This window comes from Arachis duranensis, chromosome 6, assembly GCF_000817695.3.
Source record: "Arachis duranensis cultivar V14167 chromosome 6, aradu.V14167.gnm2.J7QH, whole genome shotgun sequence".
NCBI lineage: Eukaryota > Viridiplantae > Streptophyta > Magnoliopsida > Fabales > Fabaceae > Arachis > Arachis duranensis.
This window is the reverse complement of record NC_029777.3, coordinates 80,501,897-80,516,430: the sequence shown is the minus strand read 5'-3', so window position 1 is coordinate 80,516,430 and position 14,534 is coordinate 80,501,897.

Genomic DNA, 14,534 nt, shown 5'->3' with positions numbered 1-14,534 from the left:
AATCAATAATCCATCGTGCGGCTGGGTCAAAGGGATCTCAAATCTCAACCTGAAACCAGTGGAGCGAGTCATTAATTTTTCCTAGGAAGACTAAGATCAATTACAAATTCCATCCTGGAGCAAGTGGAGTGACCACTACATCTATCGAGGAAGCTTACATTCATTTCAACCTAGAGCAAGTGGGGCGCACCACACTCTTGCATTTACCTAGGGAGTTCAAACCATCTCATCCCAGAGCAAGTAGAGCGAATCACACTCTTGCATCTATCCGAGGAGCCTCAACTAACTAACCTAGAGCAAGTGGGGCGTACTATAATCCTTGTGTCTACCCAGGAGGTACGTTATCATAGGTCCAGGAGGAACGAAGGAGGGGAACCTAACCTCCCACCATCTCGTTGGAGGCAATTTTAAAATACCAGGAGGAACAAAAAAGGAGATCCTCACCTTCCACTATTTCACTGGGGTCGCACTTTAGAGAAAGAGTGCTCGAGATTAAAACAATCATATTTATAATCAAATTACGCCCAATATTATATTTATAATCAACTTATATTTCTTCCAACTCATCTCAATTATACTTCGTCATCTTTTCTCTAATCAACATCAAAATACTTTCCGAAACTACTATAGTTAATATCCCCATAGTACTCTGTATCTCTAAGTCTCCGGCTCTAATAACAAAACAGAAACTATCTCTTTTATTTTAACCCAGTATACTCTCCCATGTCCTAAATTTTAAGCACTACCTCTCGGATCTTAAACAGTAGTTACAAAAGTTTGGAAAGCTAATGGAATTATTTGAAACTTCAAAACAACATTTAAAAAAAATAGGAATTTTAGAAGCCAAGTTATGACCCACCGAAGTTGGTTAAAAGTCAGCTTTTACCAAAATTTACAAAATCTCAAACTTTCAAAATCTTCAAAACAAACCAAATCATTTATAACCAAAATCAACCTCAACATTCACATATACCACCAAATACTAATATCCTACTCATTGATCTTTCAACCCCCTAAATTGCAAACTTCCATATTCAACTAATCATCAACAACTCCAATACACATCACATATATACACATTGATTCATACTTATCATACCTCACACATAGCCTAAGTTTTCACGCATTATATATTATCTACGAGAAACTAAAATTATACCTTGGCATATTCCTTCCTAAGCTCAAAATTCCATAATTCAAGCTTCCAATACTCACTTCAAGCATCCAACATCAACCAATTTGATTCTAATTGCTACAATTTTGCCAATTCAACTCTAATTCAATACAATATCAATCTAATTCATATAATTTCTCAAGATTAGTACTAGGGTACAAAAATTAGACAAACCACAAGGATTTAGAATTTTTTTTTACCTTATCCATTGATGATTGGACTAAAATCCAATAATTATCCGATATTAGATTGCACCTAAACCACCAAAATCATCAAAATCACTAAAAACTCATACTAAAATGCGTATTCAGAAAGGAAAATGAAACTGGGCACAAATAACAAAGTTTCTTACCACTTTGTTTAGATAAAAATGAATAAGACTCTGAGATGAATGTGTGGCCGTAAACAACTCGTTAGTTGGAGCTTCGGATTGAAAGTTACGGAAGATTGAAGTTTGGAGGTGATTAGAGCTCTTATTTCTCACTTCACCACCGTTCTTCTACTCTCTCCCTCACTTTGCAGCGTGAAATGAATGAATGGAAGGGAAAAGAGGCTGGTTACATGCTTATATATGTTGGACTTTGGGCCCAATAGGAGCATGGTCCAATCGGTTTAACCTGTTGGCTCAATTTTGAGAGAAAACTTTTAAAATTAAAGTTTTAATCCGTATTTTAAATATTTTTACTTCTCAAAAATATAAATTTTAATTTTTTAATTTTTTTAATAATAATTAATTGATTGGATAACTATTTATTAATTTCACGGAGTTTACACCAATCATGATATTTGAATTTTTTTTAATGCTAATTCTGTGTCTCCATTTGGAGTTAGGGAACTTAGTACTCATGAACTGTGATAGAAGTGAATTATGTACTTACTTTATATATTAGCTAAACTTGTAATCTCACACATAGACATATGTATGTATGTGATATTACAAAGTTGGCTAACTAATTGTGTGTATTAGATTGCAAGTTTAGCTAACTAACTAACTAAACAATCACTAACTACAACTGAGGTAACTACCTATTATTCTAATAGAATAACTAACTACCAATAATAGCTTAACATACACGTAATCAAGATCTACATGATAACCCCCTCAACTTGGGAGAATTGAGATTCAAGAGTCTCACAAATTTGCTTTGACATTTACTAAAGGGAGTAGGGACGGACAGAGCTTTTGTGAGTATGTTCATTGTTTGATGAGTAGTATATACTAGCAGCAGTTAGTGTCTTATCATGAATCAAATGGCAATCCACTTCAAGATATTTCATCCTCTCATAAAAAATGGCATAGGTAGCTATATGGAGTGCTAATTGATTGTCACAGAAAAGTGTGAAAGGTCTTGAGAGTTCAACATGCAACTCCTTAAGAAGGTACACCAACCATTGATCCTCATGGGTTGCATGGCTCATGGTTCTGCACTCCCCTTCAAAGGAGGAGCACTGAACTGTATTCTATTTCTTACTTTTCCAATACACCAAAGGTTGCCACCAAAAAAAGTAATACACTGTAACTAAACGTCTTGTGTCGGGCATGTTACCCAATCCGACTACATGAACCCTACGAGCTTGAGCTCGTTGTTCTTACAAAAAGATAAATCTATAACCAGTGGCCCTTTTAAGTATTTGAGTATATACAGCCGTACTTGAAAGTTCTGATCCATTGGACAATTGAAAGAATTGGCTCAGACAACCCACTGCAAATGAGATGTTAGGGCGCGTATTAGTTAGATACAGTAGTCTTTCAACACATTGCATGTATTTGAGTGAATAATCTAGTTTATTCTCTAAATTCTTGGAGAGATCCCCTGAATACTTCATAAGAGTTATTGTTGGCTTGAAAATGAGCATACCAAAATCTTCCAAAAGATCAAGTGTGCATTTGCATTGACTGATAGCGAGTCCAGCTTCACCATGAGCAAATTCCATACCTAAAAACTACTTGGGGAGACTTATATATTTAATCTTGAATTTATCATCCAATACTTATTGAACAAAGAATAGTCATATTTGGATTGCACAAACCTTTCTCGCACAGAACTTCACACAACTTCAAGTTCTACTGCCTGCTCGCCTATTTCAAACTATACAAACAGTATTCAAGCTTGTAAACCATCTCGTCTGGTGCATCTAATCCTAGTGCAATTTTCATATATACTTCTTCCGGCAAGTAACCGTGGAAGAAGGTTGTATTTATATCTGATTGATGTAAGTACTAGCCCCTGCTAATAGCTACTGGCAATAGCATTTGCAAGGTCATCATCCTTACCACCTGGCTAAAGGTGTCTAAGAAATAAAATCCTGGCCACTGCTTGTAGCCCTTGGCCACTAAACACATTTTGTAATGCTTCATCATGCCATTAGGATTGTACTTGGTCTTAAAGACCCACTTACATCCAATGCTTCTTTTTTCTTCTGGTAAAACAGTCAAACACCAAGTCTTGTTGCTCTCAAAATCCAAATTCTCATCCATAATTGTATTTATGCAGCACATTGTGCTTCACAGCATCATGTATGTTTTTGTCTCAGAATTGATAATGAGAGTAATAGAAAGTGTTTATGTTTATCTAAAAAACCTCAAAACTTATTGCCCCAAAGATTGGATACCTTTGTTTGGTTAGTTCTTTGGCTGTACAAGACGAAGACATCAACATGCAATGATAGTCTTGTAAGTAAGAAAGAAGTTTTCTTTCTCGATTGGTTCTTCTTATGTTTAGAGGGTGTGTAGTGGTTTAAATTTCGTGCTGTAAAGTGTTGGGTTGTGTTAAAGTCTGTGAAATATTTTGTGTTTTGTCCTGAGTGATTGTATGTTGTGTGGGTAAGTAAGGAATCTTTTATTATATAGGTGGTTGTTGTGTTTAAGGATGTGATATTTCTAATGCAAAACAGACATAGTCTAAGGATGCATGTTGTAGACTACATGAATTTGCAATGATATCATTGTTTTTGTTAGTGCAAGATGATTTATAAATAAAATAAAACTCATAGAATTGTGCATTTCTTGTTACAAACAACTTTCTAAAATTTAAATCAAATAGGATGGAACCTTTTGTTCCTTGCTTGTATCCTAATAAAATCTCTTTTCTAGCTCTACTATCTAGCTTCTTTCTATGAGTAGTGATGGTTGGAGTATATGTCAAATACCCAAACACCTTCAGATTACTCAAATTAGGCAATTCATTAAAAAGTAGAATTTTCAATTAATTTATCATTAGACAAATGATTAATAAGGTATATGGCATGACTTATAGCAAAATTTCAAAAGCTTTAGGTAAATCTAATTGAAATAACAGTGTCCGTGTAGTGTTAAGAATGGTTTGGTATTTTCATTCCATGATACAACTCTGTTGCAGAATCTCCACACAAGTATTTGGATGCTTTATTCCATGTTTGGCATAAAAGTTTTTGAGATTGAATTCAAGTCCACTATCACTTCTAATTGATTTAATTGTTTTACCAATCTGAGCTTTGATTAATGTGTAATGAAATTCTTAACAATGGACCTTTTCAGATTTCAATTTCATGAAAAATATCCAAATAAACTTGCTTTTATGTTCTACTATAGTAAAAAAAAAGTATTTATATCAATTGATAGACAGCGTACACATGGAATTTCAAATATCCATATGAATGAGTACAAAATTTTCATTTATGGAGTTACAAGAATCATAAGGGGTTACAAGATTCTTACATTGCACATAGAAGTAGTGTTGTTTTTTAGCACTATACATCATATCTATAGGTATATGCCTTATTCTAAAGTGCCATAACCCTTCATTATTTCTAAATGCATGAGACATGTTTATATGTGTAGAGTGTGTTGAACCTTTGAGAGAAGTAAGAATCAGGTTTTGCTTTGTTGAATATCACAGCATGTAAAGACTTTGATCTTACTTAGTTGTCTCAATCATCTTCGAGGTATTCAAGCTTTAAATCTCACACATAGAATCACCTATAGAAACTTTTCAATGGAGTGTTTTAGTTAATTTATGGATCATTTGTAGTTGTTTATGAACCATCTGGGAGGTTTACTAAAACATAATTGATGTTTCTATAAGTTGAAAATTTTGTTAGTGCAAGTGACACGGTCAATGACACCAGTATCAATAATCTATGATTTAGAGAGAAAAAACTTTTAATTAAAAACAAATAACCTAAAGTTAGAGGAAAGCCTGAAAGTAATTTAAGCTTATTCGTCCAAACATTATATTATATAGGCCTGACCCTGGTTGTGGGAAAGACTTTTTCAATTGCCATTCCCGATCGAAAAAGAAAGTCAGGAAGCTAGACCAAGGAAGCAAACCTCCGCGTGTTATGCGAGTTTTGTCTATGGGAATTTGAAAGATGTTTATAGGAATAAAAGAACATGGTTTTGATTCCTATAGGGACTAGCAAACTTGTCTTGACCCCTATCCTAAAAAGCAAAGCGGGACCAAGAATCTACTGCAACTAGCTCTAAGCTAGATACCAGAAGGACACTTAACTGGAAGGGAAAATGCCCTGTTAGTAGGACAAATAAAGACTTTTTGCGAGGAATGTTTTCGCACATAGGTAACCACTAGCCGGCAAAGCCCTCCGAGATGCAAGAATGGGAAGGGAGTCAAAGACTGATTGCCCTAAGGGATTTATTGGTGTTAGCACTTTCCCTCTTACCTTCGTCACCTTGCCTTGGGTCCTTACTCGCTGTTGGGATAGAAGCCAGCTTAGTCTCACTATGTTCAACTAAGCCACTTTGTCCCTTACAAGAAGATCACTAGTATAAGAACCACACCCGCGGCCAGAGAAAAAATAGGGTTTGCACAATTCCATTTCTAATAGAATGCCATCTTTAGCAAAAGCAAAGGAGGATTGATCTACGAATGCCGGGTTATCGAATCTCCTGTTAGGCGCGCCAGCCCTGTTTTCAGGAATTATTGAATCAGAAGCATCTCGGGAGTCATAGACTGTTTTCGACGTGAAGAAGACTTGGTTGTAGATCGCTAGACCCCTTATTAATAATTTCTATAGAAAGATTCATATGAAAGGCTAGGCACCTTCCCCCCGGTCAAATAAGGCGCACCTTTCATAAAGTTTGATAGAACTAATGCTACATCTGATCTGCTAATAAAATGAGATATTCTATCTCTTCCTCAGAACAGGTGAATCATAAATTTTATTCACCTAGGAGAATGCTTGAAAACACGATTAGGATAGACCTTTTCCGCGCAGTACCACACAATGAAGTTGATGGCAAAGCGCGAAGAGCGGCCAATAAGACAGGAATTCCAACGGTTGGCCGGTTGCAAACCAAACGCGAAAATTCAAGGGCAGATTCTATTAAGATTACTTGATAGCCGCCTTAGCCTAATATAGAGGATAGAGAGCTGACAATAACAGATCTGGACTCTGAGGCTATGTTATAGTAGGAATGCTTGCTGGCTTGCACTTTATCTTAGACGTCTATCTCACTGTGAAACTCCTAGTTCTAAGACTAGGGATCCGTTGACTACGCATCTTCATCTGTATTTTGATGATAGTCATATGGACCCAGTGAAGCGCCGCTGTCCCTATGACTTTTGCTCTTAGCTGCAGCCCTATCAGGTATGTTTGTTGGTTTGTATCTTGTTTGTTTATGATCTCCTGCTTTGTCGTTACTTCTCGCGATGTCTATAGCAAGGTAGTCAGCAAATCGGACATAATATATTTCTTCTACACATGGGCAGGGCGAACACATCTAAGCGATTCAGCATTCGTAGGAATGGGGAATAGAAAATAGAGTATGAAGGGACTAGTTTTAGAACTTCTATTAGTCAGCTAGGAAAGGATGTCATTACTTTAAAGCTGCTAGCTTAGCAAATCCCCTTTTTGTATTGGTATCAATGCACAAATGCTCATCTCTATCTGTATACATTGCTTGATTAATGCAATCCTCTTGCTTCGCAACCCTCTCTTCTGTCTCAATCGATCGTGTCCTAACTTAATCCATTATCTTCCCTTCCTTAGTAACGGGCAGCAGCAGAAGTAAATAGACAGCTATAAGTCAATATGCGCGCTATCTATCTTTTTTTCCCTATCTCTTGCAATCGCTCTTCTGTCAACTGGAGAGTCTCTCCTTTCTTTACATGACAGTTTACCGACTCAACCCATCATTTCTACCGGAAAATGGGACTACATATCAGACATTTTCAGCTGGAGCTGAGCGAAGATCGGATTCTGAGACTCGAAACAACTCGGCACTTGCATCGGTGAAATAACGTATAATAGACCTGGAAATCAATGCTTTCTGGCCCCTCACTTCCGGCTTGATTAAGAGGTTGAGGGCGCTTCCCCTCTCTCTGGAGTTCGCCGCTTTCTTCCTGTGAGTGAATCCTATCTCTTCCATATGTGAAATTTTCCTTTCAAGCAACCACATTCATTCAGCAGTGACATCGAAATGTGAGATTGAAGCCTTTTCCTTCGCATTTGCTTGTTAACAACGAGCCAACCTTCTGAGGGTTAGGTGAAGGTCTCGTTCCTGGACTGTCTATACATAAGAATAGTATTATTTACCGTAGTAGCAACAATTAGAATTACTAATTTATTATATAAGTAATAATCCATCTGGAAAGACAGCATTAGATACCTCAGAACTAAAAAGAATGCCAGCCAATGAGCATAGGTAAGGGATGACAAGCCTTATTTAGGACAGGAAGGAAGAGAGCATTATGAATTTCCCTATTTGATCTAGTCTCTTCCATTATCAATACCCGTACATACAAAGATCGTTGTAGCAAAGTACGAGGCACATTTCCTCCCGAGCTCACATTAGTTCTTCAGTGGGTGAGTTTTACATTTATCATAGCTCTATCTAAGATAAAGTAAGTTAGAGTGGTCTGCTCTTCTAACTAGAAATGAAAATGTCGTAAGTAAGAGAAAGGAAGTTGATCTGCCTTTCTTCGCGCTGACTCTGCGTAAAGTGAGATGTGTGATAGCTGGCATGGGACTGTTTACCAGCAGCTAATTGTTCATCATGCTTTCTCTGTGTAAAGTATTGATAATTCTTCTTCCTAATGCTATCGGCTTCCTCCCTAGTACTGTATGGGCCGAGCCTAGCTCCTGGGTAGGGGACAGCATATAGCGGCGCGACACGCGCGTGGAAGCTCTCGCGACTCTTCCCAGTTAAGTTTCCTTTGTGCATCTTATCTTTCCTAATTCTTTCTTGGTTGGTAAACACAACCGACAATTGACAACAAACAAGTCTCCCCTTTTTGGTTGGGAGCAGAGCTCTTTTTGAACGGTTTCTGTCCTAGTTATCCTTCTCAATTGTGATGAGTATTGTTCATTGCTACCACTTAGTTAACCCTTACTAAAGAAAGGAAAGTCAAGTGGATGAATTGACTTGAGCCACAAGTCCTAGCCAACTCCCAAGGAAAGACTAGCTTTAGTGCACTCCAAACCAATTAGCAATCTCTCCAATTATCAATCAACAAAGGAATTAGGTAACTCAAGTGTCACTAATTAGTAATTACTCTACCTAGGCCAAGAGGAACAAATTCTACACTATATCTAAAAGAGACATTTCAACAAACACATAAAGTGCAATAGAAGTGAACATTATTAAATGCAAGAATTAAAGGAATCCACAACTACAAAAACAAGAGATCAACAATAGAAAAGTAAAGAAGAACAATTATTGTGAATTACCTCTTATTGAATTGAAAGAAAATGGAAGGAACAATAGTAGATCTACAACAAAGCATAAGAACAACATAAAGGAAATTACAACAAAAGAATAGAAGAAGATGAATGTAAAAGAATGGAAGAAGAATGAATGTAACAACAAGGAATTGAGAAGATAGAAGTAGAAGAAGATGAATTAAACTCTAGATCTAAGAACTAAACCTAATCCTAATCCTAATTCTAGATCTAAAACATACTAAAAACATACTAAAAACAATGCCAAAAAACGTATAAATTATCTGCTCATCAATGGGGTAGTGGATGTGGATGAGGATGAGATTTTAGAGGAACTGAAGATGTCCTCTTCATTTGATGATGAGTACGAAAGCACGAAAGATGTGCTGTACAAACCTCCACCAGCTGGAGTGGAGACCGATAGTACTGAACGTGACAGTAATGGCGGGGTTGCTGGTTGCAAGAGAAAAAGAAGTCCCAAGGGTGAAAAAAATGTAGTGACCCCGAAGAAGCCAGTTGCAAGGAGGCAAGGGTCAAAGGAAAAGTCTAAGGTTGGAAAGAAGAGGGTTTAATATTGGACAATGGTGAATGTAAGAGGAGAAAATAGTGCAGGTGCTAATGCTGGTGGTTAGGGGGCTGATGGGCCAAATGATCAAGGAGGTGGTGGTGATAATCCTGGTGTACAGCTGGATAATGCAGGGTAGGGGATTCTATGTAAGTGAAGTACCAACAGAAATGAAGGAAATCGTATTTGAGTATGAGTCCGAGGAGTTGTATACACCTATTTCATCCGATGATGAAGGTAACAGCAGAAGATTTCCTGAGTTTGATGATGAATATGCTCATGATGAGGGGAGTTTTGAGTTAGGAATGAGATTTGCTACTGTTGAAAGATTTAAAGAGGTGGTAAAGGATTCCTTCATTGCTGAGAGGAGGGAGCTGAAGTGGATAAAGAACAACAAGGATGAAGAGTGTCTATTCTTGGTTCATTTGTCCTACAACAAAACCTTGGAGTGTTATTAAGGGATTTAGGGAGTAATGCAGCTGATTAGCATTGGCTTAGCAAGAAAATTGAAAAGAGGATGGCAACCCAACCCCACATGAACACCAGGGAGGCAACTGAATTCCTAAGGGAGGAATTTTCATTATGTCCCCACCTTAAGATGGTGTACAGAGCAGTAGTGGAGGCTAGGAAGAAGATCATGGGCAACGAGAGGGACCAATCCAAAAGGAGTAGAGACTACTGTGAGCAAATTCTGATAAGCAATCCAGGTTCAACGGCTAGGTTGGAGCTCATGCCAATTCCATAATCACCTCCTATATTCGATAAATTATACATATACGTGGATGCTTGTAAGAAATGGTTCAAAGATGGGTGCAGGCCTTTGTTGCATCTAGATGGTTGTTTTCTGAAAGCCTACTACGTGGGTTGGCTTCTAGCAGTAGTAGCGCAAAATTCAAACAATAAGTTCTAAGTTGTTGCATATGGGGTTGTCAGGGTTGAGACCAAGGATGCTTGAAAGTGGTTCCTGACAAATCTTCAGGAAGATATAGGAGACGATGCCAGCCATTGCTGAACCTTCATATTGGACCAATAGAAGGTAAGATGTAATTTTGGTTAATCAATGTGTTTGATTCACATATTACCACTTTAACTTGATATATCGTTCCTTTATGCCATCGTTCAATGCAGGGTTTACTCCCTGCGCTAAAGGAGGTCATGTCACATGCAAAGCTCCACAATTGCGTGATGCACATGTGAAAGAAATTCATAAATCGCCTCAAGGACTTGTACATTAGACAAGTTGTGTGGGAGTGTGCTAGATGCACTACTGTTTTGGAATTCAAGGAATGTATGGAAAAGCTGAAGGCAGTGAACCAAGGGGCTTGGGAATACCTCAGCAAGTTTCAGCCAAAAACTTGGGTTAAGGCATATTTCTCCCATGGGCCAAAGGTTGATAACCTCACAAATAACATGTGTGAAATTTTTAATGCCAAGATAGTTAATTACCGTACCAAGCCCATCCTCACCATCTGTAAAGAAATCAGGTGTTACCTGATGAGGAGGATGGTGAATCACAAACGAGTCTTGGACAACCACATTGGAAAGCTAGCACCAGTCCAGTAAAAGAGGATGGAGGGGTTAGTCAATCTTAGCACTAAGTGGATGGCTGAATGGGTTGGTGACAACGAAAGGAAAATGTTTGAGGTGAACCGCAAAGCAAGCAAGGTGGATATGGACCTAATTAAGTACACTTGCTTGTGCAACAAATGGAAACTTACTGGTAACCTCTGTAGTCACTATGATTCATTCATTGCGGTGTTATGTTGTTATTAGCACTAGTTGTTTGCCAATTTTAAAACTATTTCTCCCATTACCTCAAGCATGCCTTGCATACATGCACTTGCTGTCATTAGGAAGAGACGCAACATGCCACAAGACTATGTGCACCCTGGCTGTGTATGGAGTCAATCCGGAGGATATATGCACACTGCATTCAACCAGTGCCAAGTTTAGAATTCTGGGCCAGAACTGAATTCACACAGCCAAACCCACCCATCATCAAAAGAGGGATTGGCCGGCCAAAGGTTCATAATCGGCAGAAAGACCCTGATGAGCCACTTATGCAAGGGGATAAACTGAAGAAGTCATTCTCTGTGTCTTGCAGTAAGTGTGGTGAAAAGGGCCACAATTACAAAACTTGCAAGGGAGCTCCTTCGAACCCCAATTGGAAGCCGAAGACAACGCGGCCTAAGAAGAAGGGAGATAGCACATCACAAGCATCTGTTGTGTTTTCTTTGTCACAGTCTGCTCCACCACCAGATGTAAGATTACTTTCGCCAAAATAGTGTCTTTGCTTATATGATCCAGCCACAATTGTCCTATTAGTAAGTAGTTCAGGTTTTAAAATGTCTTAGTACTAGAAACCTCATGGATTTTTGTCTTAGTACCACAATCTTCAAGGACTGATCTGTCTTAGTATATAATTCATGAGGGCCTAATATGTCTTCCTACTAAATTGTCTACTAATTTGACCACTATGTCCAGGATGCTTAAAATAGCCAACCAGGCAGCTCAACACCCCAACAACAACACCCTACTATAACGATTCAATTGTTTGTCATTATAAGTTGTTTAGTATATGTATTGAGTAATTATGGCCTGATTATTTTGTCATGTTTTATTACCCTCCTTCCTACAGGCTCTGAGCAGAGCTGGCACAAGTGCTCCGAATGTTGCACCAGTTCCAACAAGAGTTACAAGATCAACACTTGTAATAGCACTGCCAGGGCCAACGGTCACTCATAGCACGCCACCCGCCCCAACTTCAAGCCGTCCCTTTAAGCCCCCTGGAAATGCTCCATCCATGGTCACCGGCACAGCTCGCCCTAAACCATCAAAGTTCGGACAAAAGTAGAAGATTTTCAGGCCACCTGCTCCACTTAGTCAAGGGCCAACACCATCTAGCACACAGCAGCAAGCACCAATTCACGAAGCCTCCCAAGCACCAACTCCATCTAGCACACAACCTGCTGTACAGGATCAGAAGGCTCCACTACCAACTAGACCAAGTGTGTCAGCATCTAAGGACTCCAAGGAATGAAGTGTCATGCCATTATGTTATTTTGTGACAAATGTGTGCTGTTATAAATCTTTATTGTGAATTCCAGATACAACTACCCTTTTTTTTGTATTAGCTAGTTTTTTGGTTAGCTATTGGTGGTTAAGTAAAAACTTCTTAATGCTAGCATGCCATACATGTGCACACATTACTAGCCAACTAGTCATCCTTTTTTTTTTGGGTTGTCAGTTATAATGATCAATGTTTACGTTCATAGCTTTAATGTCAGTTCTTCAATGTTTGATTATCTGTTATTTTGCCAGCTTTCATTTCAATCATACATTGTAATATACAGGCTAAAAACTGATACATTTCTAGAAAAGACATGTTCAAATTTTTTCTGGCTACAAGTAACCATATTTATCATTTTCAACCATCAATCAGTTCTTACAATTTAAAAGAGCAGCAATCAGAACAATTAAAATCACACATATACACCACCCTGTTGGGTTTTTTTCAACTCTAAAGCTACTATCCTCTTCTCTAAAAAATTGATCGTGTTTTCCATGTCTTGCTTCCATTGATGCTCTTCACCGTCACCAAATTCCTTCTCTCCCCGGTCCCTTGAATCACTCAACCCAAACTTTGCAATGTGCTCATCTAACCACAAAAAGAACTTGCAATGGGGTTGTCTCACCTGCACAAAATCAATCCCCAGAACTCACCATAAAAAACTGGTTTAGAGACCCTAACACTAACGGAGTTCCACACAGTTATAAATACCTTATAAAACAGACATCCGAAGAATAATCTATTAAGGTTGTTGCTCGTCTTCGACATGAAGAGGATGGCATGTTCTCCATAGAAGCACTTCGGTGAGACGCCATCTTTGCCATCCTTCCCCTTAGGACCCGAGCCTTCAGCGAATTGCTCCTCTCTTCCTACACCTCCACTTCTTCTCTAGCTAGATGATACCCCATCGGATGCCATGCTCCTTTTCTTCGTTCACCAGTTTCACCCTTTCTGTGCAATCGAGGGATTAGGGATCAAGAATTTGAAAGATTGGGGGTGGGGGATAAATGGTGTCGTTTTGGAGCCTGGGGACTAATACGTCCTATTTTCAGAAGGTCTAGCCTACGTGTCATCCTGTAACGGCCAGGTTAGTGCCACGAGAGCCACGTCAACATTTTCCGACGGGGCTAACGGACTGAGTTTAACGGAAGGGTAGATTTGTCCACATTTTTAAAGGGTCAAGGACATGAATGTATTTTTCAATCGTTGGGACGAAAATGTTTGCGAGAAAAAAGGTCAGGGACCTATTTATCATTTTCTCTAAAAAATTTGAAGGTATTTTGATCGTTCTCAAAATTGGTAGGTATTTTTGTCAGCAATTGATAATTTATGGACTTTTTGTAGTTTACTTTAGTTGAGTCAACACTACCAACTCTTTATTTTTCTTTTTCCCAAAGTATTGATCCCTAGCATTTTCATTGTTTCTAAACACCACATTTTGCTTAAGAGCACGACAGTTTTAAACATCACAACTTTCAAGTTATGGTCTTGATGAAAATGGCAGTGCAAACCACCACAATTTCGTCACAAATATGGCATTTTCTTGGCTACCATAAGAATCATGTTATGACGGTAAAACTGCCACAAAGCACAAAGATAAATTACAGGTCGTCTGAAATTCTGAATTATCACCACATTATGAAAAATTCTCTGAGCCACCATAATTTTTAGCTAATGAACTTGTATGAAGCGACTAATAATTATCACAACCCGTGTCACATCATTATCGGTTTTAAGTTTTAACTATGGCCACAATTTTCAGGCTTAATTTGGATCAAAATAGAGGTTAGGATATGTTCATATGGCTCATAAAGTACCATTAAGACTCACATTCAAGACAAACAACATCCATACGTAATTAAAGAAAAATTACATGAACTGAACAGTGAAATTGTTTACAAACTTAATATTTTAAAATGACAGATTCTACAAAGTAAAGAAGGATCATTTAACCTTTGTATACACTCCCGTATTACTGTCAATTTGAACAAGTGGTGATGCATCGATTTATTTAAAATGAAAACTCACGTGTAGTTTTTTTTCAGGTAAAATTGTTAGTTAAGAAT